The sequence below is a fragment of the Lithobates pipiens genome, unplaced genomic scaffold (assembly GCF_037356315.1).
Source record: "Lithobates pipiens isolate NorthernLeopardFrog02 unplaced genomic scaffold, aLitPip1_a1.2 Scaffold_10, whole genome shotgun sequence".
In the NCBI taxonomy this organism is placed as follows: Eukaryota; Metazoa; Chordata; class Amphibia; order Anura; family Ranidae; genus Lithobates; species Lithobates pipiens.
The window spans coordinates 101,324,603-101,345,654 of NW_027507686.1; the positions used below are offsets into that span (position 1 = coordinate 101,324,603).

Consider the following 21,052-nt stretch of genomic DNA (forward strand, 5'->3'; position numbering starts at 1 on the left):
CCCAGGCGGTCTCCCATCCAGGTACTAACCAGGTCCCAAACCTGCTTAGCCTCTGAGATCAAATGAGATTTGGCTCTTTCAGGGTGATGCAGCCATAGTAGATTTTTTTAGGCACGCTCAACCCTCTTGACAAACGCCAAGATGGTCACCTTGGGAAACAAACAAAAAAAACAAGTCAATGCCAACAACATAAAAAGAAGCCTACCGCACCTAGTATTTCCATGCGGTCTCCCATCCAGGTATTAACAAGGCACGTCCCTTTCTAGCCTCTGAGATCAGCAGAGATTGGGCGCTTTCAGGGTGATGTGTCCATAGGCAATCTCTTTGGGCACTCTCATCCCTCTTGAAAAATGACAAAACCCTGGGAAACAAGCGAAAAAAAACAGGTCAACGCCAACAACATAAAAAGAAGAATACGGCACCTGGTATTCCAAGGCCGTCTCCCATTCAAGTACTAACTAGGCCCAACCCTTCTTAGCCTCTGAGATCAGAAGAGATAGGGTGCTTTTAGGGTGATGTGGCTGTAAGCGATCTCTTTAGGCACTCTCAACCCTCTTGACAAATGCCAAGATGATCACTTTGGGAAACAAGCGAAAAAAACTGGTCAACACCAACAACATAAAAAGAAGCCTGCGGCATCTGGAAAACCCAGGCGGTCTCCCATCCAGGTACAAACCAGGCCCAACCCTGCTTAGCCTCTGAGACCAAGCGAGATTGGGCGCTTTCAGGTTGTTGTGCTCGTAGGCAATTTCTTTGTGCACTCTCAACCCTCTTGACACATGCCAAGATGGTCACCTTGGGAAACAAGGGAAAATAAAACAGGTCAATGCCGACAACATAATGAGAAGCCTACGGCACCTGGTATTCCCAAGCTGTCTCCCATCCAGGAAATAACCAGGCCCATCGCTGCTTAGCCTTCGAGATCAGATGAGATTGAGCTCTTTCAGGGTGATTTGGCCGTAGGCACTCTCTTTGGGCACTCTCTTTGGGCACTCGGAAGCCTCTTGACAAAGGCCAAGATGGTCACCTTGGGAAACAAGCTAAAAAAAACAGGTCAAAGCCAACAACATAAAAAGAAGCCTACGGCATCCAGTATTCCCAGGTGATCTCCCAATCAAGACACTAACCAGACCAGATCCTTCTATGGCACCTGGTCTTCCCAGGCAGTCTCCCATCCAGGTACTAACCAGGCCTGACGCTGCTTAGCCTCTGAAATCAGACGAGATCGGGTGCTTTCAGGTTGATGTGGCCGTAAGCTTTCTCTTCAAGACACGCCCAACCCTCTTGACAAACGGCAAGATGGTCGCCTTGAGAAACAAGCAAAAAAAACAGGTCAAAGCCAACAACATAAAAAGAAGCCTATGGGCTTACAGTGGACCCTAAAAGATGGGACCCACTTGCTCTGTCATGGTTCGGACGCTGTAATGTGTTGAAGATGAACGCGTTGCCACGACTTCTGTATCTACTACAAGCCTTACCTATCAAAATACCCCAGACTTTCTTTCATGCGGTTCGCTCAATCTTTATCAAGTTCCTCTGGCGCGGAAAACATATGCGTATTGGTAGGGCAATGCTATTGCGACCGAAATTGCGGGGAGGTATTGGCTTCCCGGACCCTGCTCTATATTACACAGCGACGCACATGACACCGGTGTTGACTGGTGACGGTGTTCTGCCATATACTGTCCGGCCATGATATAGTGTCTGCGCCGTACTGCGCATGCGCAGTACGGAGCAGACGAAGCTTCGGAGATTTTCATGCGCGGTGAGTGGAGGTGGTAGCCCCACCATCCAAGTGGACATAGGGTTGTGAATATTAGAGGGCCCCTCGCAGGCGAGCTTCGCTCGCCACGCTTCGGGCTTGGCCTCGCTGCGCTCGGCTCTTTTATATTCTTACTCTATGTCCACTTGGATAGTGGGGATAGAACCTGGACTCAGTGCGCAGGCGCCGTTCATGCTCGGCAATTTTCGGAATCTGTGTTGCTGTGTACTGCGCATGCGCAGTACACAGCGGACACTATCCGATGGGGGACCATATGTGATAAGACACCGGCATGGGGAACTGAAGCTATGGGTCAAGCTAGAGCAGGAGATGGCGCGGGTTCCACTGGATGGTCTGCCTTGGGCCGGGGAGGCCATTGGAGCCCTGTGTGACTACTCACCCGTTAATTGGCCCCTCGCTCGCCGAGATGGATAGTTTTTTTCACCTTTCCCACCTGACTAACCTCCCTTCTCCTATGACCCCAATTATTGGACATCCTAGATTCCCTCCGGGCCTGTCTGACCAGGCCTTTACCAGGCAAGCCCCGAAAGGGCTTCTGAGAGAAGCCCTATTTCTTGCACCCACGGGCTTGATTCCCATGGGGACCATACTGCTAGAGCAAGTACCTGTTGCATTGGATATATATATATATTTATGGTCCAGAGCCCTCAGACCGATACGGATAAGGATGACAAACAAGGTTAACATAAACTCGCTTACTTGAAATGGACCTGAAAGTGTGCCCTGGTCTAACGTACGGTATGCCAAAATAAGGGGGCATACCTTAAAATGAAACGAATATGAAATGGGTGAAATGAGTACTCACTTGAGGAGTATGCTTAGAGAAATGCCCTGATAAAGGGGATGGGTGGGCGGGTATCGCGCACCGGAACCGACGAGGAAGACGGGCGGACGGCTGGTTATATATTCCACCGGGCTCCTCCCATAATTTCAGGCCACCATACTGGCCTTTCTATATATATTGGACCTATATGTTCCAGGGTGGCCTGCATAAAGTGCCAGGCCACCCTGTCAAAGGCCTTCTCCACGTCCGTTGACAACATAAGCAAGGGCCTTCCCTGTACATGCGCCGCATGGATTAAATTGAGGACTCGGGCCGTATTGTCTCAAGCTTCCGACTTATTTTTATTTTTTTTGCTTGTTTCCCAAGGTGACCATCTTGGCGTTTGTCAAGAGGGTTGAAAGTGCCTGAAGAGATTGCCTACAGGCACATCACCCTGCAAGCACCCGATCACGTTTGATGTTGGAAGCTAAGAAGAGTCAGGCCTTGTTAGTACCTGGAGGGGAGACCGCCTGGGAATACCAGGTGTCGTAGACTTCTTTTTATGTTGTTGGCGTTGACCTGTTTTTTTTCCGCTTGTTTCCCAAAGTGACTATCTTAGTGTTTGTCAAGAGGGTTGAGAGTGCCTGAAGAGATTGCCTATGGCCACATCACTCTGAAAGCACCCAATCTCGTCTGATCTTGGAGGCTAAGAAGAGTCGGGCCTGGTTAGTACCTGGATGGGAGACCACCTGGGAATACCAGTTATTGTAGGCTTATTTTTATGTTGTTGGCGTTGATTCGTTTTTTTTTTTTTTTTTTGTTTCCCAAGGTGACCATCTTGGCATTTGTCAAGAGGGATGAGAGTGCCCAAAGAGATCGCTTACAGCAGCATCACCCTGAAAGAGCCCTATCTCTTCTCTGAGGCTAAGAAGGGTTGGGCCTAGTTAGTACCTGGATGGGAGATGGCGTTGGAATACCAGGTGCCGTATTCTTCTTTTTATGTTGTTGACATTGACCTGTTTTTTTTCGCTTGTATCTCAAGGTGACTATCTTGGCATTTGTCAAGAGGGTTGAGAATGCCCAAAGAGATTGCCTATGGGCACATTACCCTGAAAGCGCCTGATCTCCTCTGATCTCAGAAGCTAAACAGGGTTGGGCCTTGCTAGTACCTGGATTGGAGACCACCTGGGAATACTAGGTGCTGTAGGCTTCTTTTTATGTTGTTGGCCTTGACCTGTTTTTTTTTTTCACTTGTTTCCCAAGGTGACCATCTTGGCGTTTGTCAAGAGGGTTGAGAGTGCCCGAAGAGATCACCTACGGCCCCATCACCCTGAAAGCGCCCAATCTCGTCTGATCTAGGATGCTAAACAGTGTCGGGCCTGGTTAGTACCTGGATGGGAGACCGCCTGGGAATACCAGGTGCCATAGGCTTTTTTTATTTTTTATTTAGTAGTATGCGACATGCAATGCAAAGGCAACTTCACAGAATGTGTGATACAAATAGTTACAAACAAACGATCATATTGCATGGATATCAGAGCCAATGGTAAGAAGTCAGAGGTGAATAGCACGTGTACAGCTTTGCGGTCATATCAAGATGAGATTAAAGCTCCATCTCGTTGGGATCCTCTACCACTTAAAATATTATTGATACTAGCCCTGCTACCTTCGAAGAGTTTAGATATCCATAGATAGAGGAAGAGTATTGTGTAGTAGTCAAATGGGGTCGGAACATACCATTTTCTTTTCCCTTTTTTGAGTTAAGAAGGGAAATAGTAGAACTGAAAGGAGGGAGAAGGGGAAAGAGAAGATTGGGGAAGGAAATGGCAGAAAAGGAAAAGAAGGGGTAAGGGGGTGTCGTGGGTAGAGTGGATAGGATGGGGTCCCCTCCCAGGGAGCAAGAGACGCCCTCGGCTCACCAGCTCATCAGCTGTCCAACGTTTGGAACAGCGATCTCCAACGATCACCATGAGCTTACTATGTCTCGCGGAGGTATTCTTCCGAAAAGCGAAACTGGGTCCAGTAGAACCATCTGTTCCCATGCTCCTCCGTTTTATCCCTCATTGTGGCAGTCAGGTCTTCCATTCGTTCAATATCATTTACCCTTGCGAACCACTGGGTCACCATTGGAGCAGATTGCTCTTTCCACTGACTTGGGATGCAGGCCCTAGCTGCCTTGAGGAGATGTTTAAGTAAGGACTTATGATAACGCTTTCTCGACATAGGAGTTAGATTGAGAAGAACTGCTGCGGGATCATTGGCTAAGGAAATGTCTGTGAACTTGTGGATGAGTCTCAGGACAGGCTGCCCGAATGTTTGTAATTTAGGGCATTCCCAGAAAATGTGGAGAATGGTGCCAGCCTGTTGCCCACAGCGACAGCAGCGGTCAGATTGACCGGGGAATATTTTGGCCAACACCACCGGTGTACGATACCAGCGTGTGATCAGCTTATATGAGATCTCCTGATATTTACTGCAGAGTGACGACTTATGGGCAAAAAAGAGTATTCTGTCCTTCTGTGGTTTGGAGAATGTAGTTTGTAAGTCCCTTTTCCATTTAGCTAGGAAGGGTGGATCCGTGGAGGATTGTGCATCTGTCAGGATTAGGTAGGACCTAGAGAGGGAACCATGAATTGGGCCATCATCCAGGCAAAGTTCCTCGAAGGGGTGGAATTGTCTAGAGAAGAACGAATGGTTAGGTAGTGATCCGAGGAAATGGATTAGCTGTCTAGCTCTCCAGCTATCCAATGCAACAGGTACTTACTCTAGCAGTATGGTTCCCATGGGAATCAAGCCCGTGGGTCCAAGAAATAGGGCTGCTCTCAGAAGCCCTTTTGGGGCTTGCCTGGTAAAGGCCTGGTCAGAGAGGCCCGGAGGGAATCTAGGATGTCCAATAATTGGGGTCATAGGATAAGGGAAGTTAGTCAGATGGGAAAGGTGAAAAAAACTATCCATCTCGGCGAGCGAGGGGCCAATTAACGGGTGAGTAGTCACACAGGGCTCCAATGGCCTCCCCGCCCAAGGCAGACCAGCCAGTGGAACCCGCGCCATCTCCTGCTCTAGCTTGACCCATAGCTTCAGTTCCCCATGCCGGTGTCTTATCACATATGGTCACCCATCGGATAGTGTCCGCTGTGTACTGCGCATGCACAGTACACAGCAACACAGATTCCGAAAATTGCGAGCATGAATACAGGTTCTATCCCCACTATCCAAGTGGACATAGAGTAAGAATATAAAAGCCCGAAGCGTGGCGAGCTAAGCTCGCCTGTGAGGGACCCTCTAATATTCACAACCCTATGTCCGCTTGGATGGTGGGGCTACCACCTCCACTCACCGCGCAGGAGCCGTTCAGCTTCGGAGTACACAGCGGACACTATATCATGGCTGCACAGTATATGGCAGAACACCGGCACCAGTCAACCACCGGTGTCATGTGCGTCGCTGTGTAATATAGAGCAGGGTCCGGGAAGCCAATACCTCCCCGCAATTTCGGTCGCAATAGCATTGCCCTACCAATACGCATATGTTTTCCGCGCCAGAGGAACTTGATAAAGATTGAGCGAACCGCATGAAAGAAAGCCTGGGGTATTTTGATAGGTAAGGCTTGTAGTAGATACAGAAGTCGTGGCAACGCGTTCATCTTCAACACATTACAGCGTCCGAACCATGACAGAGCTAGTGGGTCCCATCTTTTAAGGTCCGCTGTAAGCCCATAGGCTTCCTTTTATGTTGTTGGCTTTGTCTGTTTTTTTTGCTTGTTTCTCAAGGCGACCATCTTGGCGTTTGTCAAGAGGGTTAGGCGTGTCTTGAAGAGAACGCTTACGGCCACATCAACCTGAAAGCACCCAATCTCGTCTGATTTCAGAGGCTAAGCAGCGTCAGGCCTGGTTAGTACCTGGATGGGAGACTGCCTGGGAAGACCAGGTGCCATAGAAGGATCTGGTCTGGTTAGTGTCCTGATTGGGAGATCGCCTGGGAATACTGGATGCCGTAGGCTTCTTTTTATGTTGTTGGCTTTGACCTGTTTTTTTTAGCTTGTTTCCCAAGGTGACCATCTTGGCCTTTGTCAAGAGGCTTCAGAGTGCCCAAAGAGAGTGCCTACAGCCAAATCACCCTGAAAGAGCCTAATCTCATCTGATCTCAGAGGCTAAGCAGCGATGGGCCTGGTTAGTACCTGGATGGGAGAAAGCTTGGGAATACCAGGTGCCGTAGGCTTCTCATTATGTTGTCGCGTTGACCTGTTTTTTTTCCCTTGTTTCCCAAGGTGACCATCTTGGCATGTGTCAAGAGGGTTGAGAGTGCACAAAGAAATTGCCTACGGGCACAACACCCTGAAAGCGCCCAATCTCGTTTGGTCTCAGAAGCTAAGCAGGGTTGGGCCTGGTTTGTACCTGGATGGGAGACCGCCTGGGTTTTCCAGATGCCGCAGGCTTCTTTTTATGTTGTTGGTGTTGACCTGTTTTTTTCGCTTGTTTCCCAAAGGGATCATCTTGGCATTTGTCAAGAGGGTTGAGAGTGCCTAAAGAGATCGCTTACAGCCACATCACCCTGAAAGCACCCTATCTCTTCTGATCTCAGAGGCTAAGAAGGGTTGTGCCTAGTTAGTACTTGAATGGGAGACGGCCTTGGAATACCAGGTGCCGTATTCTTCTTTTTATGTTGTTGGCGTTGACCTGTTTTTTTTCGCTTGTTTCCCAGGGTGACTATCTTGGCATTTTTCAAGAGGGATGAGAGTGCCCAAAGAGATTGCCTATGGGCACATCCCCCAGAAAGCGCCCAATCTCCGCTGATCTCAGAGGCTAGAAAGGGTCACGCCTTGTTAATACCTGGATGGGAGACCGCCTGGAAATACTAGGTGCGGTAGGCTTCTTTTTATGTTGTTGGTGTTGACTTGTTTTTTTTGTTTGTTTCCTAAGGTGACCATCTTGGCATTTGTCAAGAGGGTTGAGCGTGCCTGAAAAAATCTACTATGGCTGCATCACCCTGAAAGAGCCAAATCTCATTTGATCTCAGAGGCTAAGCAGGGTTGGGACCTGGTTAGTACCGGGATGGGAGACCGCCTGGGATTTCTCGATGCCATAGGCTTTTTTTTTAAGTTGTTGGCATTGACTTATTTTTTTTTTTTTGTTTTATTCTTTTATTAAGTATAAGTAGAACAACATAAATATAACAGTCAACCATACAGCATGACCCAGGGTCACAATTACATGGTAACAAAAAATAGGCAGCCAAATAACTCTGGGTTCTCAGAGGGGAGTCCTAGAGTTTCATGCAGAAAAGAGAGAAACCCCACCTCCGACATGTAGTACAGTATAACTAATGCAGCTCCGTTCGGACAAATGTAATCATGGAGAACAACTGGGACCACAGCGAGCCAGCTTATCATGACCTATGTGAACCAGAGTAAAATATGAGCCGGTCGTGTCCAGAACCCTGGGGTTCTTCTGGGGCCCAAAGGCTAGTACGGAGACAAGGCATAGTGAAAAGGGAGGACGGGGGAAGAAGAGAGTGCAAAGACGGAGAGAGAAGAGGGGGGGGATGGCGGCGGGGAAAAAAAGAAAAATAAAGACAAAAAGGGAAGGGGGGAATGCCACCCAGGGCAGACTTGGCCTACGTAGGTAAGCGTTAGATGTTCAGTCGTTTTCTGGGACAGGGGCGCTGCTCACCTCCCAAATGTAGTCTCAAGTACCAGTAAAATACCTCCAGGGCCTCCATGTAACACTAAATGCCTCTTCAGTGTTGTGAAGGGTGGCGGTCAATTCTTCCATCCGGAGAATATGATTGACTTTGGAATACCACAGCACCTTGGATGGGGGCTGAGGCTGCCTCCACAGTGTGGGAATGCAGGCCGGGGCGGCGTTCAGGAGTTGCATCGTGAGGGTTTTTTTGTATTTTCGAACAGGCTGTTCGGTCAAGTGTAGAAGGCACGCTGCTGGGTTGTCTGCGATATCTACATTTCTGAGAGTTTTTATCGTCCCGGTCACCTCCACCCAAAAGTTCCTCAAGGCCGGGCATGCCCAGAAAATGTGTCCCATGGTCCCCGTATCTGAATTGCACCTCCAACAAACATCCGGAATCGATCTATTCATTTTATTCAGAAGGTATGGGACTCTATACCAGCGTGAGACTATCTTGTATCCTGATTCTTGATATTGGTTTGCGATGGAAGCTTTATGTACTAATGTCAGGATCTTCCCTATCTGTTGTGGGGTAAATGTGATGCCAAATGCAATCTCCCATTTGTGGATAAATGGTGGGGTCGACTCCTCCTCCTGACTACTTAATAGGTTGTACAGGAGGGAGAGGGTGTGTTGCACAGGTTCATTTTTGGGACAGATGGATTCATAGGGCGTCAGGTCTCTAGGAGTGTAGGGGGCCCTTTGTATGGCCAGAAGAAAGTGACGAAGTTGATAAGCATTAAACAAGTCAAGCGGAGGGTCAGAAAGCTCGGCGACAGTTTGCGTGGTCGGGAGCCCTCCCGAGGACCACACCTCTCCCAGACGCTGTTTCCCCACCACTGTCAACTGTCGCAGTTTCTTGTTGGTAAATCCCGGTGGGAAGTCTGGATTACCTATAACCGGAGTCATTGGTGATGGCAGGGGAGCAATGTGTGTGCAGCGGAACAACCTCCGCACAACAGCCAATGTAGCTCCCACTACGGGGTGATCTCTGAGGTCTTTTGGTAAGGAGGACAGGAGCCACGGGGAGGTCAATAGGAGAATGGATCCATCCTCAATCTCCATCTCCACCCACTGCTTGTGTGGGCCATTACAATTCCAATCAACGACTCTCGCTAGCAGAGTCGCTCTGTTGTATTGTCTCAGATCTGGGAGACCCAGACCCCCCTTGTCCTTTGGTCTGGCAAGCAATTGCAAACGGGCTCTGGGCGGTTTGCGAGCCCAAATAAAGTCCCGGAGCAGCACCTGCAGATGTCTGAAAAAGATTGGGGGTAACCGGATCGGTAATGTCTGGAACAAGTATAAGATCCGCGGGAGGGGCGTCATTTTGAATGCATTACAGCGCCCGAACCAGGTCAGTGTTAAATCATGCCAGTTTCCCAAATCAGATTTCAGTCTATTCAGGAGAGGGAGAAAATTAAGCGGGTACAATTGCACCAAATCCGCTGCGATGTCAACGCCCAGGTAACGTATAGATTTTTCAGCTCAGTAGAATGGAAAAGCGGAGCATAGCCTCTTGGCCTCACCATCCGGGACCGATATATTCAATACAGCCGATGGTGCAATTGATTTTATAGTTTGATAGGCTGCCGTATCACCGGAGAGCCGCGAGTATATTGGGAAGCGAAATGTGTGGATTGGAGACGAAAAAAATTAGATCGTCAGTGTACGCCGCAATTTTGTGGTGTGCCGAGGGTTTGGATATGCCAGTAATATTCGGGTCATTCCGAACGTGACACATAAGTGGTTCCAGTGTCAGAATAAAAATTAGGGGAGACAGAGGGCACCCCTGCCTCGTCCCATTAGTGATGGGGAAAGAGTCCGAGCACTCTGAAAGCACCCAATCTCGTCTGATCTTGGAGGCTAAGAAGAGTCAGGCCTGGTTAGTACCTGGATGGGAGACCACCTGGGAATACCAGTTATTGTAGGCTTCTTTTTATGTTGTTGGCCTTGATTCGTTTTGTTTTTTTTTCGCTTGTTTCCCAAGGTGAACATCTTGGCATTTGTCAAGAGGGTTGAGAGTGCCCAAAGAGTTCGCTTACAGCAGCATCACCCTGAAAGAGCTCTATCTCTTCTCATCTCTGAGGCTAAGAAGGGTTGGGCCTAGTTAGTCCCTGGATGGGAGATGGCTTTGGAATACCAGGTGCCGTAGTCTTCTTTTTATGTTGTTGACATTGACCTGTTTTTTTTTCGCTTGTTTCCCAAGGTGACTATCTTGGCATTTGTCAAGAGGGTTGAGAGTGCCCAAAGAGATTGCCTATGGGCACATAAGCCTGAAAGCGCCCGATCTCCTCTGATCTCAGAGGCTAAACAGGGTCGGGCCTTGCTAGTACCTGGATTGGAGACCACCTGGGAATACTAGGTGCTGAAGGCTTATTTTTATGTTGTTGGCGTTGACTTGATTTTTTTGTTTGTTTCCCAAGGTGACCATATTGGCGTTAGTCAAGGTTGAGAGTGCCTGAAGAAATCTCCTACGGCCACACCACCCTAAAAGAGCCCAATCTCATCTGATCTCAGAGGCTAAGCAGGGTTGGGACCAGTTTAGTACCTGGATGGGAGACCGCCTGGGATTTCCAGATGCCGTAGGCTTCTTTTTATGTTGTGGCCGTTGACCTATTTTTTTCCGCTTGTTTCCACGGTGACCATCTTGGTGTTTGTCAAGAGAGTTGAGAGTGCCTGAAGATATCAGCTACGGCCACATCACCCTGAATCTGTTCCATCTCGTCTGATCTTGGAGGCTAAGCAGGGTCGGGCCTGGTTAATGCCTGGATGGGAAACCGCCTGGGAATACCAGGTGTCGTAGGCTTCTTTTTTTTTTCAAATATAATTTTTTCTCCAAATAGGGGAAGACGGTCCCCCGAGTACATAATGCAACAGAGAAATACAGAGCAAAAAGCAGCTGAACAATACTTGATACAGGTATATTCGCAACTGTGAGTCTGCCTTCCATCAATCACAATGATTCGAGGCACGGATAAAGTACTGTACCAAGATCCAGGGTCACACAAACCCCCAGGTCCCTCCGGCATAATCCATCCAGAGGGGGGTGTGGGGCCGTCATTCCCAATTTTCCACTCTTTCCAAAAGAGAGAGGGGGTGGAGGGGGTGAGAGATAGGGGAGGAAGGCAGAAAAGAGAAGGGTTGAAAGATCAGAAAAGGAGAAGAGGGAATGAGACACAATGGCAGCCACTGTCCAAGGGGCCAGTCAAGGAAAGCTCAGAGCACTAAGGCGATAGCAGGCGACATCCTTCCAGCGAGAATATAAAGGTATTCCAGATGTCTCAGATTTGTTTAAAAAATTCTTGTATACCTTGTGATGTGAAGATCAAGTCCTCCATTTTTTTTAATGTCCTCTATTTTCCTAAGCCAGTGAGTAATGAAAGGGGGGGAACATTTTTTCCAATAGAGAGGGATGCAGGATTTCGCCGCATTTATCACATGCCGTAAAATAGATTTTTTTGTACTTCTTAATGGGAATCTGTGAATGGTGCAAGAGAAAGAATGCAGCCTCTTCCTGGATGGAGAAGTCTGTGAATTTTTGTGTTATGCATCGGATCTCTGTCCAGAAGTCCACCAAGCTGAGGCAGGAACAAAAAATGTGCAGCAACGTGCCCTCTTCTTCTCCACACCTCCAGCATATGTTCGAGGAAAAGGAGAAACATTTCTGCAGCTTTGATGGTGTCAAATACCACCTGGTGAGAAGTTTAAAATTCGTCTCCTGTATCTTCGTGCACAGCAACATTTTGAGAGCCAAAGTGATAATGCGTTGTCTCTTTGAAAATTAGCAATTAAGGTCCTTTTCCCAGTTGGACAGACAGGTTAAGTGTGGGTAATCTGTATTAAATAAATTCACCAAGCACGGGCCGAGAATAGGGAGGAAGGTCTTAAAGTATTGTGCGGTATATCCGTCAGGGCCCGGACCCTTACCCACCTTCGGAGGTCCCACGGCCGTCTGGACTTCTTCCAGTGTGATCGGGTCCTCCAAGTACTCCCGTGATTCCGATGAGAGGGTTGGTAGAACAGAACCGGTTACATATCTGTCTACATTGTCCTGTCCAGACCCTGAATCGGGCAGGTTGTAGAGATCAGAGAAACATTTTTCAAAGACGTCGACTATTTGGGTTGGGGTAGAGGCCCTCTGGCCATTCTCATCTATCAACTGTGGTATGTAAGAGCCAGATTTCAACTTCTTTACCGACCTGGCTAAGATTTTTCTGCATTTGTCCTCTGACTCCTACGTCAGTTTACGACAAAACTGGAGTGCCGCTTTCGCTTTATAATGGAGTAGGACAGCAATATGGGTATGGAGTGTCCCCAATTCAATCTCTAAGGTCCATAAGGGGGTATGTTTATGTTTCGCTTCCACAGAGGCAAGTTCACGAAACAGATTAGCAAGCTGTTCCTTCCGTGTTCGTTTGATGCGCGCCCCGTGCCTGATAAGTACCCTGCGGAGTACTGACTTGTGAGCCTCCCAAATTATCCCCGGGTCACAGTCCTGCTTTAGTTTTCTTGGAAATAAAGGTCCAATTCCCTGGTCACATCTGCTAAAACTTCCGGTATTTGGAGGAGGCTCTCATTAAGGTGCCAGAATAGAGACCTAGGTGAGGGGTAGGGAGCGAGGAGCAAGAGGCAGAAGTGTCAACCGATGGCGAAAGGGGACATTAAAGTCCCCACCTAATATCAATTGGCCCTCCCGAAAGTCACATAATCTGTGCAGGGTAGTTCTGAGGAACGTGTCTTGGTGATCATTGGGAGCGTACACAGTGGCAAATGTAAAAAGGCGCTCTCCAATGTGGCCCCTAAGAAAAAGATATTGGCCCCCAGGGTCCACTAGAGAATCCTGGAGAACCCAGGGGAGCCTGCTAGAGATCAGAATGGAGAGGAGGGGTTAGTAGAGTGGTAGACCTTAGGGAAGGATCTCGACCATAGAAAGGGGAGGCTAGTATTTTTAAAATGTGTTTCTTGTATAAAGGCCACATCAGTACAGGATGTGTTCAGTTCTCACAGGAGGATCCACCGTTTTTCAGGGGAGTTCAGTCCCTTAACGTTTAGAGAGGTGACCTTGACTGAGTCTGCCATCGCTCCTCGGGGAGGGGGAGGGGGACATCAGAGAAAAGCAAAGAAAGTTGAACCAAGGTAGGTTTTGGGTAGGTAATGCATGGCGGGAACTAAGGGGGAGAAAGGAAGGGCAAATGGAAGGAAAGGTAAAGGGAAAAAGAGGCCGGGCACCTCAACCCCAGGGGGAGAGGGAAATTAAGGGTTGTCCGCACTCAACAGTACAGGAAGGGTATACTAAAACAGCACAATTATGCTATAGCGCTTACCAGATGTACACTGGGTTTAAAGCGCTGTCCTACTTGGGATATTGGGTAGACAGGTCAGAGAGGGAGCCCCCGAATCCTAGTCCCCCCAGTCCCGGCAGTGGTAAATGTCACGTCTGATACCGGTATGCAAATAAAAGACAATCAGTAACATCAAAGAAACAAAAAACAATTGTATAACCAAAACAGAGGTAGAGCATATAACTGTCAGCACTGAGGGGTCTCCTCGGCTCGCCCTAAACATAGGCATGCATGAGGGAGCCCGTCACAACAGAAAAGGCATCACAGAATGGGATCCACCACCCCCCGTCCCATACCCCTAAAGTACATGCAGTCCCCGAACAAATGCATTTCTCCCTTTGGCAGATTGTCCTCTCCTTACCCCCCTCTCCCCCGTCCACGCCTCGGGGGGAAAGGGCCAGGGAAGGGGGGAAAGGGGGAGTGGAAGGGGGGAAAGGGGGGGTGGAAGGGGGAAAGGGGGAGGGAAAGGAGGGAAGGGAAGGGTGGGAAGGGGGGGAAGGGAGGGGGGAAACAGGGGAGAGGGGACAAACATGCAGAAATGTCAAGTCCTTTAGCGCACTCCCACCAGCAAACACCCGGACCCCATAAATTTCAACTCCTCCCCTCCATGGTCACCACATCAAGATGAAAGAGGAGCAGCCCTGGTCGGTGCATGGAAAATCCGGCAGGCAAGGGGCTGGGGCCACCATCCCTCCATCCAATGGGAGACTTCACCCGAGCAGCAGTCCTGGGGCCCGCCAATTAGTGTCTCTCCTGCATCGCCATCGGGGGCTGTGTAGAGCATCCAGAGGGAGGCTGGGACCGCCCAAACAGTAAGGGGTAAATCCTCCAGGGGGGTCCAGAGTCACCCTGGAGGGAAGCAGTGTCTCGTACCAATAGGCTCAATAAATAAGTCATCCAGGGTCCCCGAAAGCTGCAGAAGGCAATGTCGGCAAAGAGTAGGTGGGAGCCAGAGGGGGGGACAAGGGGCGCATCCAGGGGGAGGGGGACACATATGCAGGAATGTCAAGCCCTTCCAGTACAGCGCATTAGGTATCACTCAGACCCCCCAAAGTGCAAATCCCCCATCTAAGGTCAAGACTCCAGAAGGGAAGATGAGCCGCCCTGGTCTGTACATGAAAAAAACCTGCTGCCAAGGGGTTGGGGCCATCATCCCTTCCTCCAATGGGAGATGCCACCGGAATGAAAGCCCTGTGTCCTGTCAAGTGGTGCCCCTCTGACAATGTCGTTGTGGTATATGTGGAGCATCCAGGGAGAGGCAGGGACCACCCAAACAGTGAGGGGTAAAGCCTCCAAGGGGGACCGGTGTCAGACAGGAGGATAGCGGTGTCTTGTACAAGTTGGTTAATTAGACAAGTCATCCAGTGTGTTCCTGTGAGCAGCGGAAAGAAAGGTCGGTAAGGATTATGAATGGGTGGGGGCCAGGGAGTGCATAAAACTGCCACCAGATGACCGGGGCAGAGAGGGCAAGTTGATGAAACTCAGATCTGGTAGGTGGGGGCGGGGGTGAGGAGTGTCCCTCATATTACTCACATTGGCCATACCTTGAAGCTGAGCGCTCTGCATACCCAGGATGTTCTTCTGTATAATCTAGCCTATCTGTATACATTAGCCTGTCTTTTGTACACATTAGTCGGTCCTCTGTATACACTAGTCTGTCTGTATACACTAGTGTATACAGATAAGCTAGATTATACAGAAGAACGTCCTGGGTATGCAGAGATGGAGGCTAGAATATACAGAGAGAGAGGCTAAAGTATGCATACTTGCTAGTGTATACAGACGGACTAGTGTATACAGAAGACCGGCTAGTTTATATAGGGAGGCTAATGTGTGCAAAAGACAGGCTAGTGTATAAAATAGGCTAGATTATAGAGAAGAACATCTTGGGTATGCAGAGAGAGAGGCTGGGTTACACAGAGAGGCTGGTGTATGCAGACTTGCTAGTGTATACAGACGGACTAGTGTATAGAGAGGCTTGGGTATACAGAGAGCTAATGTATAAAGAGCAGCTAGTGTATACAAAAGACATCCAAGGGTATACAGAGAAACTCGTGTATGCAGAAGACCGGCTAGTTTATACAGAGAGGCTAAAGTGTACAAAACACAGGCTAGATTATTCAGAAGAACGTCCTGGGTATGCAGAGATGGAGGCTAGGGTATACCGAGAGAGAGACTGTGTTACACAGAGAGGAAGGAGTATGCAGACTTGCTAGTGTATACAGATGGACTAGTGTCTACTGTATTAGACCGGCTAGTTTATACAGAGAGGCTAATGTGTACAAAAGACAGGCTAGTGTAAACAGATAGACTAGATTATACATAGGAAGGTCCTGGTTATGCAAGAGATGGAGGCTAGGGTATGCAGAGAGAGAGGCTTGGTTACACAGACTTGCTAATGTATACAGACGGACTAGTGTATACAGAGGACCGGCTAGTTTATACAGAGAGGTTAATGTGTACAAAAGACAGGCTAGTTTATACAGATAGGCTAGATTATACAGAAGAACGTCCTGGGTATGCAGAGATGGAGGCTAGGGTATACAGAGAGAGAGAGCGAGGCTGGGTTACACAGAGAGGCAGGAGTATGCAGACTTGCTAGTGTATACAGATGGACTAGTGTATACAGTAGACCGGCTAGTTTACACAGAGAGGCTAATCTGTACAAAAGACAGGCTAGTGTATACAGATAGGCTAGATTATACAGAAGAAGGTCCTGGTTTATGCAAGAGATGGAGGCTAGGGTATGCAGAGAGAGGCTTGGTTACACAGACTTGCTAGTGTATACAGACGGACTAGTGTATACAGAGGACCGGCTAGTTTATACAGAGAGTCTAATGTGTACAAAAGACAGGCTAGTGTATACAGATAGGCTAGATTATACAGAAGAACGTCCTGGGTATGCAGAGATGGAGGCTAGGGTATACAGAGAGAGAGGCTAGAGTATGCATACAGGCTAGTGTATACAGATAGGCTAGATTATACAGAAGAAGGTCCTGGTTTATGCAAGAGATGGAGGCTAGGGTATGCAGAGAGAGAGGCTTGGTTACACAGAATTGCTAGTGTATACAGACGGACTAGTGTATACAGAAGACCAGTTAGTTTATACAGAGAGGCAAATGTGTACAAAAGACAGGCTAGTGTATACAGATAGGCTAGATTATACAGATAGGCTAGATTATACAGAAGAACGTCCTGGGTATGCAGAGATGGAGGCTAAGGTATACAGAGAGAGAGGCTAGAGTACGCATACTTGCTAGTGTATACAGATGGACTAGTGTATACAGAGGACCGGCTAGTTTATACAGAGAGGCTAATGTGTACAAAAGACAGGCTAGTGTATACAAATAGGCTAGATTATAGAGAAGAACGTCCTGGGTATGCAGAGATGGAGGCTGGGTTACACAGAGAGGCTAGTGTATGCAAGCTTGCTAGTGTATACAGACGGACTAGTGTATACAGTAGACCAGCTAGTTTATACAGGGAGGCTAATGTCTACAGAAGACCGGCTAGTGTATACACATAGGCTAGATTATAGAGAAGAACGTCCTGGGTATGCAGAGATGGAGGCTAAGGTATACAGAGAGAGAAGTTGAGTTACAAAGAGAGGCTAGTGTATGCAGACTTGCTAGTGTATACCGGTGGACTAGTGTATACAGAGAGGCTTGGGTATACAGAGAGCTAATGTATAAAGAGATGCTAGTGTATACAAAAGACAACCAAGAGTAGACAGTGAGGCTCGTGTATACAGAAGACCGGCTACAGAGAAGCTAATTTATACAAAAGACAGTCTAGTGTATACAGATAGGCTAGATTATACAGAGGAAGGTCCTGGGTATGCAGAGATGGAGGCTAGGGAATCCAGAGAGAGACTGTGTTACACAGAGAGGCTAGAGTATGCAGAAGACCGGCTATTTTTTTTTACAGATAGGCTTGTGTATACAGAAGACAGTCTGGGGAATTCAGTGAGGCTAGTGTATGCAGAGAGGCTGGGACACCGAGACTATTGTAAAAAGAAGGCAGGCTAGTGTATATAGATTACGGGCACCTGTATACAGAAGACAGAGAGGCTAGTCTATATTGAGTGGCGTGTAAAGAAAACAGGACTTTATTTTTTGCTAATGCAACTACTTCTGAAACATGTAAAATGCTTTTTTCATATTTTGGTGCTGTTAAAAAGTGGTGTGTGGTCAGTGGTGATATCAATGTGACAGTTAATGTGGAGAACTACAACTATTCAAAATAGAGCAAAAGAGTGCTAAAGTTTATTTTGTTAAGTCATTGACTGATAGACGTTATTGGTTTGGCAGTACATGGTTTATTTTGATGTAAGATAGTTTTATTCTCTACTTATAGCCGAGTTTTAGACGACTTTATTATTAGCATTATTCGCATTATTCATATATATTATGCAGAGTGTAAGTATTGCAGTGAGACGATATTGCTTTTAAAAGATTTGTATTATTTTATATAGCATTGTTAGCAGACCAATATTACAATTTACATGGCTTAATATTGCAGAGCGTAATTTATCAGGAAAGAGATACAAAGCGTTTGTTGCAGTAGCTTCATAAAACTGAGAAATCGTTGCATTACTCTAAATTTAAAAGTTGTTCCGGTAGCACTGAAAAGACGATATTAGATGAGTGATCTACACATTTCGTTTACTATTTCACTATACCGGCTAAATGTTAATATGTTAATATGTGCTGCGTGTAAGGTAGAAATTAGATGGTTTAGTGTGAGCTTGTTTACCAGGATTTAGAGATAGTAATCTGTTTATACTAGTAATAAATATAGCAAAATAACTATAACGGGTTTAAGTGGAAATACACGAAATAACAGATACAACGTGTGTAGGTTTTATCAAACAAGTTAATTACGTGTCAGCAGCTAAATATTCTGCAATAGCAGAGATTAAGTATTGCAGTCGAAATGAGATCGGAAGCGTTAGTTGCAGTAGCTCCAAAATGACTGAGAAATCATTTCATTACTCTAAATGTAAAAGTTATGCCGGTAGCACTGAGTGGACTGATATTAGATGAGTGATCGTTCTAGTACAAATTCAGTTTCCTATAGCAGAGAGATACCAGCTAAATGTGAGACGAGCAATTAAACTGTTCACGGTAGCATTGCATTACTCTTAATATGTGCAGCGTGTAAAGAAGCAATAAGATGGTTTTGTATTATCCTAAAATTAGCAGTATACGTAATAAAGGTGAGTAGGTAACCTGGATTTAGACATAGCAAACTTTATAATCTAATTTAGCAAAATTAGAAAGGATAATATTGAGACAGTATATACAGGTCGAGTTTAAGTGGAAATACACAAAATATCTAGCTTACCTTTACATTGTTCAATAAAGTGTTACAAAGTAATACCAAGGCAAAATGTCGGAATGGCAATTAGATGAGATGATTGCTGTAATCATGAAATATCAGCAACGCCTAGGTTTCTATCGGATGAGAAAGTATAATAACTGGCAAAGTATGACATGGCAAAGAGACAAATTGCATTAGAGATGTGAGATGGACATGAAATGTCAATCCCCATCGGTTACTTACATGTAAACGCGGCTACATACAGCAAAGTGTGAGCTAAGCAGCTAAAGGGTATTTAAGAGTAAATTGACGTAGCTTGAAAATTCCAACGTGTAAATCGTTCCATTAATTATGTTACGCACGAAGACGTCTTACACTGACTGTTTTCCGTTTCCACTGGTCATCGGCATAATGTATCAGTAACCATGAACATTAATAGTGATAGACAGCTTACATTAGGATGTATGCATGATGTGAATGTAAAATGAATGTAAAATAGTTGCATTATGTGTTATTAATGTAATCAAACTGTATTGCTATGCTTTGCTACTGCAACCACTTCTCAATCAAGTAAACCGTCCCACTGCTTTTCTCACATTTTGCCGCTGTTAAAAAATGTGTTGCAAGTGTTATGTGTTACAAATGGTTATCAGTGTGACAGTTAATGTGGAGAAGAAGTAATACACAAAATAGAGTCAGAAAGAGAATCCTCTTGCATAGAGGTAGCGAGAGATGGTTGCAGTAATCTTAATGTGCAGTGTGTAAAAGGTTTTAAAAAGATGGTTTTGTGTGAATCTTGCTTTAACGTAAAATTAGCTGTAGACATTATAACTATGGTTAGGTTTACAAAGATTTAGAGTTAGTAATCTCTATAATATAATAATAATAAGTATAGCAAAAAAAATTAGGAAAATATTGAGGCAGTATATATAGGTCGAGATAAAGTGAATACATAAAAGGGATCAAGGGATAGTTGCAAAGTCAAGGGATAAATGCAAAGGTACTCTATTTAATAGTAAATTGACGTAGCTTGCAAATTCTAACGTGTAAATCGTTCCATTAATTTTGTTACGCACGAAGACGGCTGACTGTTTTCCGTTTCCACTGGAAAGAGAATCCTATTGCATAGAGGTAACGAGAGATGGTTGCATATGGCAGAAAGACGGCTTACACTGCTTTTCTCACATTTTGCTGCGGTAAAAAGAAATGTTTTGTCACTGTGTTTTAACTGTGACAGATAAGGTGGAGAAAAAGAAGTAATACAGTACATGACAGCTGATACTGGTTGAGCAATAAAACTGTTTTATTAAGATGTAAGACTAGTTTTATTCTCTACATATAGGCTTTTCAGAGAGTTGTATAATATAGGCGACCAATAGGACATTTAAATGGCTTAATATTTTAGGGAGGAAGTATCGCTGTTCAAAGGTAAGAGATTGAAAGCTTAGCTTGAAAATGGCCGAGAAATGGTTGCGTTAGTCTAAATTTAAAGGCTATGCCGGTACCAATGAGAAAGCTTATATTAGACTAGTTGATCGTTGCATTACACAATCCTATTATTATTATTATTAAGATCATAGTGCCGAGAGATACCCAGTTAATGTCAGAGATACTCGGTCAATGTCAGAAAAGCAATAAAACTGTTTACATCGTTAGAGAGCGATAGTTACATTACTCTTAGTATGTGCAGCATGTCTGGTAGCAAATGGATGGTTTTGTGAACATTTTGCATTAAGGTACAATAAGCGGTAGAACTCATGGAAGTGAATAGATTTAAGCGGATTTTGAGATAGTACTCTCCATTTCTAATAAGAAATAAAGAAAAATAAGTCAGGATGGTGTGTCAGGACTGTCACATACTCACAGTTCCGGTACAAATATGCAAAATAGAGCAAAAGAGTACATGGTTTATTTTGATGTATGATAGTTTTATTGCATGCTTGATGTGGATGATTAAAATCGTGTAGTGATCTATATTTAGCATAAGAATGAAAAGGCATAACATGGCAATGAGACAAACTCCATTAGAGATGTGAGCTAGATGAAATGATGAGATGTCTCTGTATAGCCCAGATTGTCTTCTGTTATCACTTAGCCTACCCTCTAAATTCACTAGCCTCTCTATATACACCAGTATGTTTACACTAGCCGGTCTTCTGCA

The 21,052-nt window shown here is 46.1% G+C and overlaps 6 pseudogenes; 5 read left to right on the forward strand and 1 right to left on the reverse strand.

The window, feature by feature from the left end:
- Positions 1-846: 846 nt before the first annotated feature.
- LOC143947857 (5S ribosomal RNA) lies at positions 847-965 on the reverse strand (annotated as a pseudogene).
- Positions 966-3,201: 2,236 nt separating this feature from the next.
- On the forward strand, positions 3,202-3,320 carry LOC143943256 (5S ribosomal RNA; annotated as a pseudogene).
- Positions 3,321-3,637: 317 nt separating this feature from the next.
- On the forward strand, positions 3,638-3,756 carry LOC143954089 (5S ribosomal RNA; annotated as a pseudogene).
- A 102-nt stretch (positions 3,757-3,858) lies between these two features.
- LOC143955532 (5S ribosomal RNA) lies at positions 3,859-3,977 on the forward strand (annotated as a pseudogene).
- Positions 3,978-6,645: 2,668 nt separating this feature from the next.
- LOC143948718 (5S ribosomal RNA) lies at positions 6,646-6,764 on the forward strand (annotated as a pseudogene).
- A 3,932-nt stretch (positions 6,765-10,696) lies between these two features.
- Positions 10,697-10,816, forward strand: LOC143950399 (5S ribosomal RNA; annotated as a pseudogene).
- The last annotated feature ends 10,236 nt before the right edge of the window (positions 10,817-21,052 follow it).